Here is a 16703-nt window from a genome sequence, read left to right as displayed (position 1 = left end):
GTCTAAAATAGCAGCCTACTGCTTATACACACTCAGCAATTGCTCCAGTTTTGTAGAAGACACAGCATTTGACCACTGAATTCACAAAAAGCATTTCAGGTTTATGAAGTGTTTCAACAATGCATCAACTACTGATGAACACATACATTTTTATTTGAATTATCACTAACACAGTAGGTTATTTAACCATGTATTTCTATATCTTTAAAAGGCTTTTGTCTTTCAAACATTAAAATGCACAAATTCACAAACTTTTTTGTCATCTGATCCTCTTTCACCTAATATATTTACTAGAAGTATCTGAGATTTTAAAATTAATATTTTAATAGTAAAGTATCACATTTGCATGTCCATGGTTCTCTGACATGCAGGTAAACAACTAAAATATTAATTTTTTTACCATTTTTAAGTAATTTACCCAGCTCTGATAACATATAACTAAAATGACCTTATCTGTTTTCAAAAGATGATTTAGGCGTTTTCGAAATACATATAGCTAGTGTTTAGTTCCTGTCAACATCCACACCTTAGATTCCCGGCCCACGTATGTGTGTGTGTCTCTGAGTGTCAGAAAACCACGGGAAACGAATTGAGGACTCCACCATTCAGTCATTTTCACTTTCCGTCTCTCGTTCTCCATTTGTCAGAGTGACTGTGCACAGAGGGAAGAGTGCGAGATCAATACAGCTGAACTTCAGCCTTCGATCTCCTCAGTGCCACACCGTTACCACGGAGACAGCAGCTCTGGTCCCCAAGCATCGGGAACCGCTGGAGTGAATGGCTACGTGTCCAGCGGTCGCGGGTTCGCACAGTTACTTTACGCTCTGGGTGCCGAAATCTTAAGGGGCTTTAAAACGCCATCGATGGAGGTAAAAAAAAGACTATTCTAATAACCTTCTGATGTGTTAAGTGAGTTAAAACAGGCTTTTATGAGTTCTTGTGGGAATCTCAGCCTTTCAGCATAAGGGGTTTCCCTCTGGATCTCATATCGCTAGATTTTAGACAACTGCTGCAAAGTCTGGTTCACTTTGTAGCCCATTCTGTATACTTAAACAGGAAAATAATATTTGTCCATGTAACGTGAACATCCAGAGATTTGATGAACTTCAAATCCCGATGTGTATACATCGTGTTTGTGTGCGCACGGCTGTCCTGTTCGCAGGCCCGGCTCGACAATGAGCATAATTTGATTTGTGACATCTTCACTGTCATCTTGGTGTGGAGATCACATTTTCAAGCCAAATGACCGCAGCGAAGCATCCACTTCCTCTGCTGCCATGGCGACGAGCTGCCACCATGACATGGAAATATGGGAGCATCACAACAGATTATTGGCACAGTTTGTTGAGCGAATTTACTTTTCAACATGTTTTATAGGAAATTTAGGTTTTATGGCAGTAACATTGGTTGGAATTATTTTATGAATGATGAAAACAAAGATCTTATACCTGTGCCATTGCATGCTTTTGGATATACTGTGTTTTTATAGAACTTATAATTAGGTATTAGAATTCAAACATGAGCACATGCTTAAATAAGCTACTTCGGTTAAAATGCAAAACAAATGCATTATGGTTCAGATTGCTCGTAAACCAAAATAAATCTCCCATAATGCCTGTTTCAGTGTGTGGGTCAGGTTTTGTCAACATCAGTTTCACCAAGTGCCCTCGCAAAAAAGGTAAGACCTGCAATCAGCTTAATAAACAATAAATGATGTTATAATGAAAATTAAGTAAATAAACTATTGAAATATCTTAATGTAAATCTAAAACAGTTTGTATGGTGTTCAGTTTAGGGGTTTAGGAGCAGGATAAGCAGATCATTAAATAAAAAATCATTAGCTCAATACAAGTTTATGATAGGAAAACAAACAATGTGTGAGAGAGACAACTGTGTTGTGAACTTTGTGGTTTATGGGGACTCTCCATAGGCGTAATGGTTTTTATACTGAACAGACTGTGTGTGCTATTGCCCTACACCAACCCTACACCTAAACTTAGCCCTCACAGGAGACTTTGTGCATTTTTTGATAAAAAAAAAAAAACACCATTTAGTATGTTTTTTAAGCCTTTTGAATTACGGGGACATAGGCAGTGTCCTCATAAACCATCTTCATATTGTAATACCTCTGTCATACCCATGTCATTATACAAATTTGTGTCCTCATAAACCACATAAACATGCACACACACACACACACACACACACACACACACACAAACACACACAACATTGTGTTTCTATGTTTTATGGGGACATAGGCATAATGGTTTTTATACTGTACAAACTGTATTTTCTATCGCCCTACACCGACCATACACCTAAAAGTACCCCTCACAGGAAACTTTCTGCATTTTTAGATTTTCAAAAAAAAAAACTTAATTCTGTATGATTTATATGCTTGTTTCCTCATGGGGACCTAAAAAATGTCCTCATAGATGCCCCCCCTATTTGGTCCTCATAGAGTGATAAATACCAGGTACACACACACATACACACACATAATATGTAAACACATGTAAATTTACTTGCTAAAAAAGAACAAGTGAGGAGTTTAAACATTATTTGCAATGGTTCTTCTCTTGAATATATTTTTTCTACAAAACTTTCAATAAAAGCCAAAGTATCAAGCTCTCCATGTCGCCAAGCTGAGTGAAACATCCCAAGTGCTGTTCAACTAAATACAAGCACTCTTAGAATGCTGCTAGACCAATAAAATTCACGGACAAGAACTAATTGTTACATAAAAAACAACAGATGTCTAGATGTGTCCTCATTTAAATAGCAAGGTAAGGGGTAGGTGCGTGTGTAAAACGTGCTGCTGCTCTCTGTAAATCAGAATGCAGGACAGTAACACTTTCAGATGGGATCATATTCTTGATAAACATTACAGAGACACAGAGAGAGAGAAAAAAGGGACAGGCAAGACAGAGACAAAGTGAGTGTAAGTGTAAACGTGTGTGTGTGTGTGTGACCATGGTGACGGAACTGTAGATCCTCTTTGCTCTGGCACTAAAACAACCATCTGCTAAAGCTTTGTTTTTCAGACCTGCGACAACAACGAACCAGCTGTACGCGTCTGCGGGCATGTGCGCCTGTGCCTGCGTGTGTGCTCGTGCAATATGAGCAAGGTGGAAAACAAGAACGGGAGCAGAAGAAATTAAAGAGACGAACACCTGTGAGCTGCCAACACGATTCACGGCACCTCTCGGTAATGAATACATTAGGAGCGGAGTAGCACATCCCAGTCCACCAGAGGACTTGGTTAGTGGTCCTTGCGTCGCTTCTGACTTGCTCCTCGATTCAACCTGGTTGCAGTTTATTCCCCTTCGACATGATGGGCAACAAAGGCAAATTTAACCTTGAAGAATAAACAGCACGAGTTTGAATGTGGGCCGATCTTAAAGAGGCTATTAAGCATGATGGATGCCGCTTTAATCTGCGTAAAAAAATGATTGTCTTGTTGTTTCATCTTCTGTCTTCATTATTTTTGAAACTCGGCAAGGACAAAATGACAGAGAGGTGAAGTTAAGCAAGGAGAAGTGCTCTTTTACTGTTACAGCACAGTATTTTATTTTCTAGCAAATTATGCTCTTATTATGAAAAAAGAATATTTATGACGCTTGTATTGGTCTTTTGAAACCTGACTAGATGTATCAAAACATAGGGAATTATTACGCTGATTGAAGGAAAGCGAACTCAGAAAAGGTTTTATTCAAAAAAGAAGGAAAAGGACACACTGATTTCAATCTATTCAATATCAAGGGACTCTTAAGGGAGTTAATAATATATTTTTGAGTGGTATATAACTCCAGGGCTCTTAAAAGTTCATACCTCCTTCACAATGGGTCTGTTTACAGATTTCTATGAGTGACTCCAGAAGGTCATTCAGCACACTGGGCATCATTTCTAAAGCCTGCATTTGAATAGTGTGACTTTCACAAAGTTGCTAATGGAAAAGTTTGAGCAAAATTGAGTGACATCCAGCATTTGTTGCTTTGGTTCTCTGGATATTTCAGACATCTTACAATAGAAAAAGGCAGGTCAGCTCAAGTCCCCGCTCTGTGTCTCCCATCTGAGGACAATGAGGGTCACGCAAGGGCGCATTCGAGCCTCTGACACACTCACAGAGCTGAGAGAACAGCACCTGATAGACTAAAGATTCGACTTGTTGAAAGAAACTGAGATAGGAGCAGAAAGGCCATCTCTCACATCTTTAAACCCGAGACTATGATGATAGTAAAATGCAAGATTCTGACCTTTGGAGGCAAATGAAAACATCACTGTTCAGTATCACCCAGACAGGTGGTTTATTGAACAGCAGGAAAAGTAACTTCTATAGACTTGCATCAAGCTGCAACAGCAGTCGCAATCTGTTTTACTTATGTAATGTGTCGGATTTCCTAGTGAATTAAGATGGAAAAGCAGAATGGGACTTTCTATTGGAAATTGTTGGCATTCTGAAAAGTGGTCGAAGGGGTTCGGAAATAAGAGGGTTGGTGAACCAAACAAGTTCACAAGTTAAAGGTTAATACACTTGGATGAACATTTATGTTTTTCTTTGGGATAACATGCACAGATGAATCATTTACAAAAGGGCCAAGACTTTAAGACCACCAAAAGATGGTCAGACTGAAAATGAGACATTTTGGTGGGATTTGACAGCCCCCTCTTGTTGGTTGAGGTGGGTTGCACCCTCAAAATTAGCAATGAAAGGGGTGTCTACACTGAAAACTGGTCCGTCGCATACAAAGACCTAAGTCAAATCCTAGAAAGAGGGCAGAGCAAAAAATAAATAAATGGCGGGATGACACGTATTGGAGCCCAAATGAGTGGCTAAGTAGATGTAGAGAAAGAAAGAAAGAAAGAAAGAAAGAAAGAAAGAAAGAAAGAAAGAAAGAAAGAAAGAAAGAAAGAAGGAAAAGAATGCATCTCCTGTTCTTCATGAGTGCCTCAGACTTGTCCAAGAATAAACAGGAAATGCAGCTGCGTTTGGACCAATCCTCTCCCCCTTTCCCCCCTTGTCCCAAAATACCCCGCATTCCTAACGAACTTCCATCATTTTCTATCTGACCCAACTTATTCCGTCTCAGAGATGTGGAAAAGGGAAATAAAAAGAAAAGTTCTTCGAACATCTTCCCGGCCCATTCCCCTGGACTCATTCTTCCCTCTGTAATGTGGTCTGATAGTTAGAAATCTGGACACGCAGTTGTGTTATTTGACTAATCCCTCTTTCTTGAGAGAAAGAGGAGGAGAATGGTGGCTTTGTGGCTGCAGACAGTGTGGCGAAAAGGCCTATACAGTACCAAATTGAGGTCGCCCAGAGACAATGGTTGTCCTTCAGCTTATATTCACAGACGTCCCACAACTCTATCAAATGTGTCTCTCCCTGTAAAGACTTTCGTATTTCTATCTTACACGGCAACAATAGGAGCAAAACTCCTGAACAGAAGCTTCCATCCACCAATGGGCTTTGTGTTGCTCTTCTTCTGAGATGGTGGTGGCTAGAGTTCTGAGACCGAAATCTGGGGAGGAAGCTCTGGAATCAACAGTTTACATTCTTTTGATAGAAAAGACACTAAAATGCACAGTTAAAGATAGATATCAAACATAAACTTCAGTTTATCCTAGTTTAGCCCCAGACAGAGGAACCACATGACTATATTCTGCACCTGATGTTAATCTGTTCTGATGGAGTGCTGCTCTTCATTTGAAGCATATTAGCTGCCCTCTTGGACACAAGGTCCAAACAAAACATGCATATGCATGCGGTCGGACCAATAGAGGGATTATGTCCATGAATACATTAGGTTGGGATAGCATAGCAATTCTGCATACCAATGCGGACAGCTGACGTGCCCCTTGTCAAAGTGTCTGAGCTTTGCATGAATTTATACATCTGGACAGCTAAGATCATGTGATCTTATTATACTTCTAATTAGATCATGTCTATAATGGGAAGCAAGAACGTTTGTTGGCTGTTTTCCCACACTATTTTCATACTGTAGCAATCGCTTGCTTTCTTGGCCAGAACAGATGGATAAGCATTTAGTGTAGAATGTATGTTCTACATTTATAACTGCACTGTAGTTATATATGTTATCCTAAGGTTCTATATTTCATAAGCATGGAGTATCTTTTCATTGTTACGTAGATGACACTCAGGTGTATCTACCTTTGCAGAATCAGGATAAAAGCTCTTTTGAGTCACTATTGAGTTGTTTACATGAAGTTAAATCTTGGATGTCACAAAACTATCTGAATTTGAATGAAAGTAAAATAATCTTTTGAATAAAAGAAATAATCTGGTTCAGGGCTTCTAACACCCAAAGCTCTTTTGGCTTGGGCAATTTAGCTCCCTTCTGTAAATCTGTGGTGAAGAACCTTGGTGTCAAATTTGATAAACAGATCAACACTGGTCAAATCTTGTATCTTCCATTTAAGATCAACAGCAAAGGTTAAACCGTTTCTGTCCTCTAGTGATTTTGAAAGGATTATTCATGCTTTTATTTCTGTAAAACTGGATTATTGTAACTCAGTGTATGTGGGTATTAGCCAAGTATTGTTAAATCATCTTCAATTGGTTCAAAACGTGGCTGCTAGGCTTTTAACAGGTACTCATAAAAAACAGCATATAACACAGATTTTAGCGTCACTTCAGTGGTTGCCAGTGCAGTACAGAATTGATTTTAAACTATTGATTGTTGTATATAAAGCATTGCATAATTTGGCCCCACCTTATTTAGTGGATCTCTTTCATATATACAAACCACCCAGGTCTCTCAGATCAGCAAATCAAATGATCCTAGACATTCCAAGGACTAGATTGAAATTGAGTGGTGACCAGGCATTGGCAGTAGCAGCTCCAAAGCGCTGGAATAAGCTACCTCTACATCTCAGACTGGCTCCGTCATTAGGTTATTTTAAACAAAAACTGAAAGTACATTTACTTGAATTAGCGTTTGGTTCTGTAGACTGATTAGCAAGAGCCTTTTTTATAACATTTGTTGTTGGTCATTGTTTGTCTGAAAGTTAATATTGTAGTATTTTTATTTAGAGATTGTACAGCACATTGGTCAACGTTACGTTGTTATAATTGTGCTTTATAAATAAAATACATAAAATACAGAAATAGAAGGATGGGGAGACATACAATAGAGAACGGAAAAACAGATAAAGTTGTGAGAGATTTACAGGAAGAGCTGTACACTTTATACTATGATATGTCAGAAATAAAGACACATTAAGAGACATTATATGTGACCCTGGACCACAAAACCAGTCATAATGGTCAATTTTTTGAAACTGAGATCTATACATCATCTGAAAAGCTGAATAAATAAGCTTTCCATTGATGTATGTTTGCTAGGATATGACAATATTTGGCCGAGATAAAACTATTTGAAAATCTGGAATCTGAGGGTGCCAAAAAAATCTAAATATTGAGAAAATCGCCTTTAAATTTGTCCAAATGAAGTCCTTAGCAATGCATTTAACTAATCAAAAATTAAGTTTAGATGTATTTACGGTAGGAAATTAACAAAATATCTTCATGGAACATGATCTTTAATTAATATCCTAATTATTTTTGGCACAAAAGAAAAATCGATACAGTACCCATAATATGTATTGTTGGCTATTGCTACAAATATACCCGTGCGCTATTTATGACTTGTTTTGTGGTCCATGGTCACATATTGCATTAAAACATGTCTAAAATTACAATAATAAAATATATACTATAACTATAACTATGTACTATATATATAATTTTAGTATTTTTTACAACAACAACAATAATAGTAATAATAATAATAAATTGTTGTTGTAAAAACAACATATGTCTACATGTATATAACAATTTATGTAAGGACAATTTCCCTCTATCGCTGACATTATTATTATTAGATGTTTATTATTATTATTATTATTATTATTATTATATTATTATAAAAATAGCATATATTCAACAATTTATGTAAAGACAACTGGACTTTTTCTGACATTATTATTATAAATACTATAAACATATGTTGTAGATTGAACAGTAAAATAGAATATTTTAACTTTTCATAAAAAATCTAATGAATAATAATAATAATAATAATGCACATAATAAATAGTATATTAAAAAGCCCATTGTACGAGAGAATGAAATTTCAAAATTTCTGAATTTTCAACTAGTATAGCATACACTGTGTAAATAATCAAAAAACATATTCAAAGACCAGCATGACAGCATCCTTCATGCCACATCAAGCTGCAATGCAATCCCACAATTCACTGGGCCATGTGCTAACCAGGCAGGCAAGTCTCCCTCTCATAGGTGAGCTGACCCCACCGCGAGCAGATGAATGTGGGGTGTGTTCACCCTCCTCTGTGGAGCTGAACTGTGCTTCTGCGCTAATAGAGATCTAAGCTCAGGACACACAGGTGATTACCTACACTCTCAGAGGTCATGCCGGGGTCATGAGCATAGCGGCACAACGCTGTCAGACAGACTGGCCGGGTAGCTTTGTAATTACCCATGAGACTACAGCAGTGGCGGAGATGCTGCACTGAGGGATGCTGAAAGCAGCATCCAGCGACCTCTTTGATTGGGGTTAACAAGGGGCTGATTTGCATAAAGGGAGTGGTTTGATTAGTAGTTTTGTGTGCATGCTCAGATTCTTGGAAACAAGAGGGCGTCAGTGAAATGAAACAGCAATTGTGAGATTGTGTCTAGTAGTATTGTGTCAGGTCTGGGCTTTGAGGAGGGCATTCAAGTTTTTTATACACAAGGGCATTGTAGTGATGGGATACTAAAAATATATTTGCCAAACTGTTGCAGGAAACAGTTCTATAGAATGTCGATGTATCATGTAGCATTAAAATGTGTCTTCTTTGAATTAAACGGCCAACTCAAAACTTTCTTCAGCTTTTTTATGGTTTGCACTGCAAAAATTGTAAAACTGACTATGAAACTGAAACTTGTTACCCTTTGAGTCTAAGAAAAAGTATGCGACAAAATGTAAAAGTAGTTTGAAATTGAATTTATAACTTTTGAAATATATAGAAAAGCTGGTTTGAAAGTTGGTTGAAGCTGGTTTGAAATCTAACATGAAATTCGCTTGAAATTCGAAAGTGGTTTGAAATCTGATTTGAAACTGGTTTGAGATTTCATGAATACATTAAATCAGATTTCAATCCGCTTTCAAATTTCAAGCTTGTAATGTGAAAGTGAATGTGAAAGCGGTTCGAAATCTGATATGAAAGTTTTTTGAAATTTCATTTGAAATTGGCTTGAAATTTGAAAGCATTTTAAAATTTAATTCATAACTTAAAATTTAATTCATAATTTGAATTGAAACTTTCTTAAAATTTGAAAGTGGTTTAAAACCTAATTTGTAATTGGTGTGAACTCTGATTTGAAATCACATTACACACATAAAACCTTTTTCAAATCTGAAAACTGAAGCTTTTTTCCTTCTCATTCTGTGCAAATCCATGAAAAGAAATGACTCCATGTTGTCTGCTTTTGGGAAAATAAATTTTAGGATAACATCTACAAAAAAGGAAAAGGATGATCTTGTAATTGATGCTCTGTGATTAGTTTGTACCAACACAACAAACACGGTACACTTTGAGTTTCACCCTAGTGGTGTGTGGTGCCATTAAAAGCAATGCACAACTTTCCTCAACAAGCCGCATAATTTGAGGCATTACTCATGTCTGCAGCACAAATGGTGCGGGAGAAGTCACAAATACTCTACATTGTTGTCTGATCAACATATAACAGCATGCTTTGTCACTGTTGATCAAAACAGAGTGGTGGTCTGTTCCCAAACTCCTCACTCCAGGTAAATAAATGTTTTATCCTCTCCATCTACAGACAGAGGGCAGTCAGAGCAGCTCTGAGTGCTTATGAGAGCTCAACCTGTTATCTTAGAGTGAGCAAAGTCACAGAGAGTGAAAGACAAAGGAGCCATCAGCTAACACAATCTGACAGGCCACCCTTCAGAAGAGTTAATAGACTCTGACCTAGAGTTTCGAAGTGTGTGTGTGTGTGTGTGTGTGAGACAAAGAGAGATGGAGAGAGAGACACTGTCATCAAAACAGACATCTTATGGACTGACACCTGCATTTCATCGCTACAGACCCACATACACACACACACACACACACACACACACACACACACACACACACACACACCGTCATGTATTATTCACCCCACTGACCACTAGGGCGGCATTCCCCTGGCGGTCTCCAGCCACAGGGATGAGAGGATTAAACATTTAACAGTGCATGACAAAATGGAACAGAATGAATAAATAAACTGAAATGGCCCCTGGATGCACAGTCAGCGTGTGCCACGCGCATACACCTATGCATGCCACACTCAACTACAGTGCTGAAACTAAAGTGACCCATCATGTCATATTGATAGCAACAGAAACAACAGCTATAAAACAGCTCCTCTCTTATTCCAAAATGCAATAGGGTAAAGTATGTGTGATCATTATTTAGCTATGAGACCTAGTGAGGTGGTCAAGCTTTGCTGTGAATACTAAATGGCAGATGACCTTGAATGGGGCAGACCTGCTAGCGATTCATGTTGATGACATCAGACAGGGCAACATAACCCCCTACCGGCTGAGACCTCACCCATAACCGTGTCCGAAATGTCCATTTCGTCTTCCACCAATCACGTGCTGCTCTGAAGGGAACAAATTAGGTTGAACCCGTGGCTATCATATATTCAGACGTGTGTTACGGGAGTGCTAAAAATACAATAAAGTACTTAAATCAGGAAAATGTTTACAGCACCGGTATTAAAACTCAAACTATAAGCTAATTATTATTTTTTAATGTTATAGCCAATAACTAATAAATGTCCAATATTAAAATTCTATATTATTCTGTCAAATTACTGAAAAATAACACATAAAAAAAACTGTTTCTAATAAAACAAAAAAACTAAAAATGTTGCCACTGTATTTTTTACGTTAACGTTCTAGCAACCACAGCTACCTTTTTTTACCATCTTTTTTTCCTCATTCATTCATTCATTCTTACTTTTTTCATTCAGACTCTACACACTATTTTAATGTAAATTCCACTTTTAAGAAACTAGTCAAATTACGCACAGTCCTACATGGACAGGTTGTGTTACATGCCTGAATTTTGGCCATACTTTATTTTAAGGTCCAATTCTAGCTATAAACAAACCACTAATTATGACTTTTGTCTCAATAAGCTACTAATTTTCTGCTTATTAATAGTTAGTAGGTAGTTGTTAAGTTTAGGTATTGGGTAGGATTAGGGATGTAGAATATGGTTGTGTAGAATATTGGCTGTTTATTAGCACTTATAAAGCACATATGTTAATATAGGCATGCTAATAAGCAACTTGTTAATAGTGAGAATTGGTCCCTATAATACAGTGTTACTAAAATTTTAATATTAAATGTTTTCACTGATTGATTTTAAGAACATGGTTATTATTTCGGTACAGTGTTTGGTCACCACTTGACGCCCAATGCAAAATCTGGGTTCTGAAGCAAAACCAGCTGACAACTACTGGTTTATGGCATCTTCTATGTATTTGTGTGTAATTACGTGTGTAGGAGTCCGTTATTTTGGATGGGCATACGTGACCGCGTGTTTTGGCATTAAGTGTGCGTGTATGTTGGTCTGTAGGTGTGTGTGGGGGTGTGTGTTTGTGGGTGTATATAATTACGTGTCTTTGTGTGCGTGTGGGTGTGCGTCTATAATTGTGTGTGTCCTCCTTATCTGTTCTCCTCTCCTTCAGTTCATTGGCAGACTAGCTGAGCTCAAACTGTTCAGCTGCGACTGGTCCAAGCCCAGTAATTACAGCTTGTCAGAAAGAATTAATTTTCTCATTTCTCATAAAGATGTGTAAAAATTACCATGTTATTATACACCGACACTCTCCAGAGGCACACACCAAATTTAATTTAGAATTCTTCCCGCACATTAAATTAAATCCATAAATAAGAGTTTAGGCATTGGTAGGGAAGCATATGTTCGTTAGGCCGAGCAGACTGCTCGGGCCTGTGCTAATGTCTATTGTAATGTTTTAATAGCTTGTGCCTTCTAAGCACCAATAAATTTATATGATCACAACAGGCGACGTCGAGCGCACAGCCAATTAGGAATGCCGATGCTGCCGCTGCCACCGCTGCTGCTGGCCTCAGAAGGAAAGAGAGGTGGGGAAACTGGAGGAAAGAGAGAAACAGACAGACACAACTGCCTGACTGCTGTCTGGACCTCTGGGTGTAATAAATAAACAAATACATACATATTTCACCAGATATATACTGAATATATTTTTGAAAGAATGCTTTGAGAAGTATTACTTTTACTTAAAATAACTGTTTTCTATTTAAATATATTTTAAAATGTAATTTATTCCTGTGCTGACAAGCAAAGCTGAATTTTCATCAGCCATTAATACAGTCTTCAGTGTCACATGATCCTTCAGAAATCATCCTAATGTGACCCCTGGACCACAAAACCAGTCTTAAGCAGCACAGGTACATTTGTAGCAATAGCCAAAAATACATTGTATGGGCCAAGATTATTGATTTTTCTTTTATAGGAAATTAAGTAAAGATCATGTTCCATGAAGATATTTAGTAAATTTCCTACCATAAATATATCAAACGTTAATTTTTGATTAGTAATATGCATTGCTAAGAACTTAATTTGGACAACTTTAAAGGCGATTTTCTCAGTATTTAGAAGTTTTTTTTTTTTTTTTGCACTCTCAGATTCCAGATTTTCAAACAGTTGTATCTCGGCCAAACATTGTCCGATCCTAACAAACCATACATCAATGGAAATCTTATTTATTCAGCTTTCAGATGATGTTTAAATCTCAATCTAAAAAAAATGGACCCTTATGACTAGTTCTGTGGTCTAGGGTCACATATGCTGTTTTGGTGCTCAAGAAACATTTATTATTATTATCATCATCATCGTTGAAAACAGTTGTGCTGCTTAATATTTTTGTGGAAACTGGTTTTTAGGATTCTTTCATGAATAGAAAGTTCAAAAGAACAACATTTATTTGAAAAATAATAATGTGATAATAAAAAAATAAAAATGTGCTTCGCGTGGTTTTCTTGTACTTCAAGCTCATTCAAATTTGTTAAAGAGCTTATTTTAATATTAAAAGTACTGAGTACTAAAAAGTGAGTCAGATGTTGATCGTGTAACCACCGACAGATTCACTGAGTTAATCGATTTCTGGCTTTTGCACATACTGTAACCCAACCATTTCACATTCACCCATATCTCACCAAGGAAAGCTGTCCTGGCAACACAGGGTTGAATCCAGCTTGCAACACTTCTGAACTTGTTCTCCAAATCGTTTCATGAACTCTATTCAGTATACTATGAGTAAAGATGTCCAAAAAAATAAATTTTCATGATATGAAAATTGGGAAAAGCTTTCTTTGTTTAAAATGCTTTCAAAATCTCCAATTCCTTTCACGTCCATTTGTTGAATATTTGGGAAATTTTATTATGCTTTAAGCTAAGGTAGGTATCTTTTAGCAGGTATTCTGTCTAAGCCAGACAACAACAGTCAAACATCTTGATAAAAGTTTGCAGTCATCAATGAACAATGTTTCCTAAGTGGGTCCAGCTCCAGTGCCATTAGGGACCGGGGACAGGGCCATGATTTCTGGATCAGAGCGCATTGTGTCACCGTCTATAGCATGCATCTACAAATGAAACGCGACATCAATCAGACGTCTATTTATTATGTGGATAAAAGAGAAATCTAACATTAATAAATGTGTTTGTTGTCTGCCAAAACTCCATGTACTTTACATGGCTGCCCACAGAGAGAAATAAAGAGAGACGGGAGGAGGTGGAGACGGAAGAGGGAGAGGATGGTTGGTTGGAGATGAAGGCACAGGAATGGTGGGATCCCGCTGCGAGGGGGCACAGGATGACGGTCTCCCACTGGTACGGCGCATAGACAGTGGATAGTCGTACGCAGACTCACACACAGTGGGCAGTGCCACAGTCAGAAAGACGGAAATAGACCAAACTCACACATACCACCAACTGAGTCTCATAGGCTTCATGGAATATGACTACAAGCTGCGAGACAGCGGCCACTCTCTGACACACTCGAGCCCGTCTGTGATACGGTCCCACACACAGACATGTATAGCACACATACACGACAAAGACGCCCACCGACAGCCCCATCCACCCACAAACACAGATGAACAGACAAACAGCCCCTCTCCAGCATCCACGCACGCACACAAACATAAACACAAGCAGTACCCTGATGGCGCTCATAGGTGAGTTGGAGTGTGTAAGTGTGTGAACGCTGGGGATGAGGAACATATGCTGTCTAAAGAGCCAGGAGGCAACGTCTACTACATGATCAAGGCTTTCAGAGTTCATTACTGAACTATACAGTGCCACCATAAAAGCATTTGGACACGTACAGCACACTTCAGTAATGTGTAGTCAGGAAAAAGGGCACCTGCCTTTACAAATTTTTTTGTGCTTTATGAAAACAAATACAGTGTATAAATGTTAACTTATTTCTAGGTAAATATACAGGAATGTTGAAGATATAAACACAAGGAAGTCATGTGTGACCTTTTTTTGCATTATATCCACAGTTAAAATAAGAAAAATGAAACGTGCGCACACACACACACACACACACACACACACAGGCAGACAGACATACACACACACACACACACACATATATATGCATATTTTCTGAAATCTATTGCTGTGGTTGATGTTTTATGTGTATTTTGCACCAAGTAAATGTCAACGTCATCAATTTCCATTTAATTTCCATTTTAGGAGTTAATATGGCTTTTAAAAATTTTTTCTTAAATAAGTCTCTCATGCTCAAAAAGGCTGCATTTATTTGATAAAAATCCAGTAAAAACAGTAATATTGTGAAATATTATTCGAATTTAAAATAGCAGATTATTATTTTATTATATTTCAAAAAGTAATTTATTTCTGTGATGGCAAAACTGAATTTTTAGCAACCATCATGCCTTATTACTAATATGCTGTGTCACTAATTTAAATTTCTTATCATCATCAGTGTTAAAACCAGTTGCGCAGTTTAATATTTTATTGAAAATCTTCTGTTATATTACAAATGGCTTTACTGTGTCTTTTGATCAATTCAATCAGCCCTTGCTGAATAATGTATTAATTTCTTTAAAAAAAACTAAAAAACTCTCTGACCCCAAACCTTTGAATGGTAGAATAAATAATAATGACATATTCAGGAACTCACTAAGATTAGTCAGGGGTAACAAATAATTACTAATGTAATACTTTAATAGTGCAATAGATTAAAGATCTCGGTCTAAAAGGTGAATACAGTACATACAAGGGGTGTAACAGCACACAAACATGACAGTTCGGTACGTACCTCAGTTTTGACGTTATGGTTCGGTATGGTTTCGGTACAGCATTTTTTTAATAATAAAAAAATGGATTACTGAACAAATTGCTTTTCCTTTAAATAAATTAAATTACAATTTTAAAAATCTACCTCAGCTTCTGCTCTATAGGGAGCCCTTTTACATTACTATAAGGTTACCATTAACAACAGAGCCCCAACTTAAATTCAATTACATTTTCTTTTTACTATAATAACCAACATTCAAATTAAAAATTTGTAGCCTATGCAAACATTTAAATTGTACATAATGCTGTTTTTGAATTAACTTCTAAATTACACAATTTCTATTTGTTGTTGAAATAGGCCTATAATCATTTACACAGTGGCTGTCATAACTTGTTTCATAAAAGGTTTATTTAAACACTAAATAATTAAGATCACTAACAGGTAAAGTCAAATATAATTAAGTACATAGTCTAATATTTCTCTAGCAAATAACGAGCTGTGGACACTGTGACTTGCCTGAGGTAGGCTAAATGAAATGCTATATGACATTTTGTTAACAAGCTGTTTTAAATGGTGTCGTTCCACAATTGAACTGATTGAGCGATTACGCGAGATGTTCATACATGTATATTGCGTGTTAAAACTAGTAGTAGGCTGAAGATGAAGGGATGATGATCGCACTCACTCACGCTCTGCGCTGCCGTTACGGTCCATTGACACGGCAGTCAATGCCAACACCTCTCGTTTACTTTAAATGGAGTGACGTCAAGCGTTGCCGAACTGAATTAGACGCGTTAGAACTGAGGCTTCTAAACAGAGATCTGTCTCACCACATCAAAGAGTGCCAAAACGGCATGTATTGTCTAAATTTCCTGGAAAAATTGAATGATTTGTTCAGTACACATGCATACACCCCTAGTACATACTGTACATTTTTTAAGAATGGGAAAGCCTACTATTTTTAACAATGGTGGCTACAGCCATCTGCTATGTGCCCAAATACATTTGGGGCCCTGTACATCCTCACATCAGCCCAAAATCACAAGACGACACCAGACATTACTGCATTTCTTTGCCATAAAAGGAAAGAACCGACTATGAGGATTCTGTAATAATGACATATGAAAAATGAAAGCATTGGGAAAGGCCTTTTGCAGAAGCACCTATTACGTACCAGTCAGTAAAGGCTCCTTGTGGTGAAAGAGTTTTGTCCTTGTGTCTGCTTCTACCTAAACAAAACGAACACAAAAAGAACAAGTTAGAAACTCCACTCAGGCTCTTC

This window comes from Barbus barbus, assembly GCF_936440315.1.
Source record: "Barbus barbus genome assembly, chromosome: 39".
Taxonomy (NCBI): Eukaryota; Metazoa; Chordata; class Actinopteri; order Cypriniformes; family Cyprinidae; genus Barbus; species Barbus barbus.
This window is presented reverse-complemented; position numbering follows the sequence as displayed.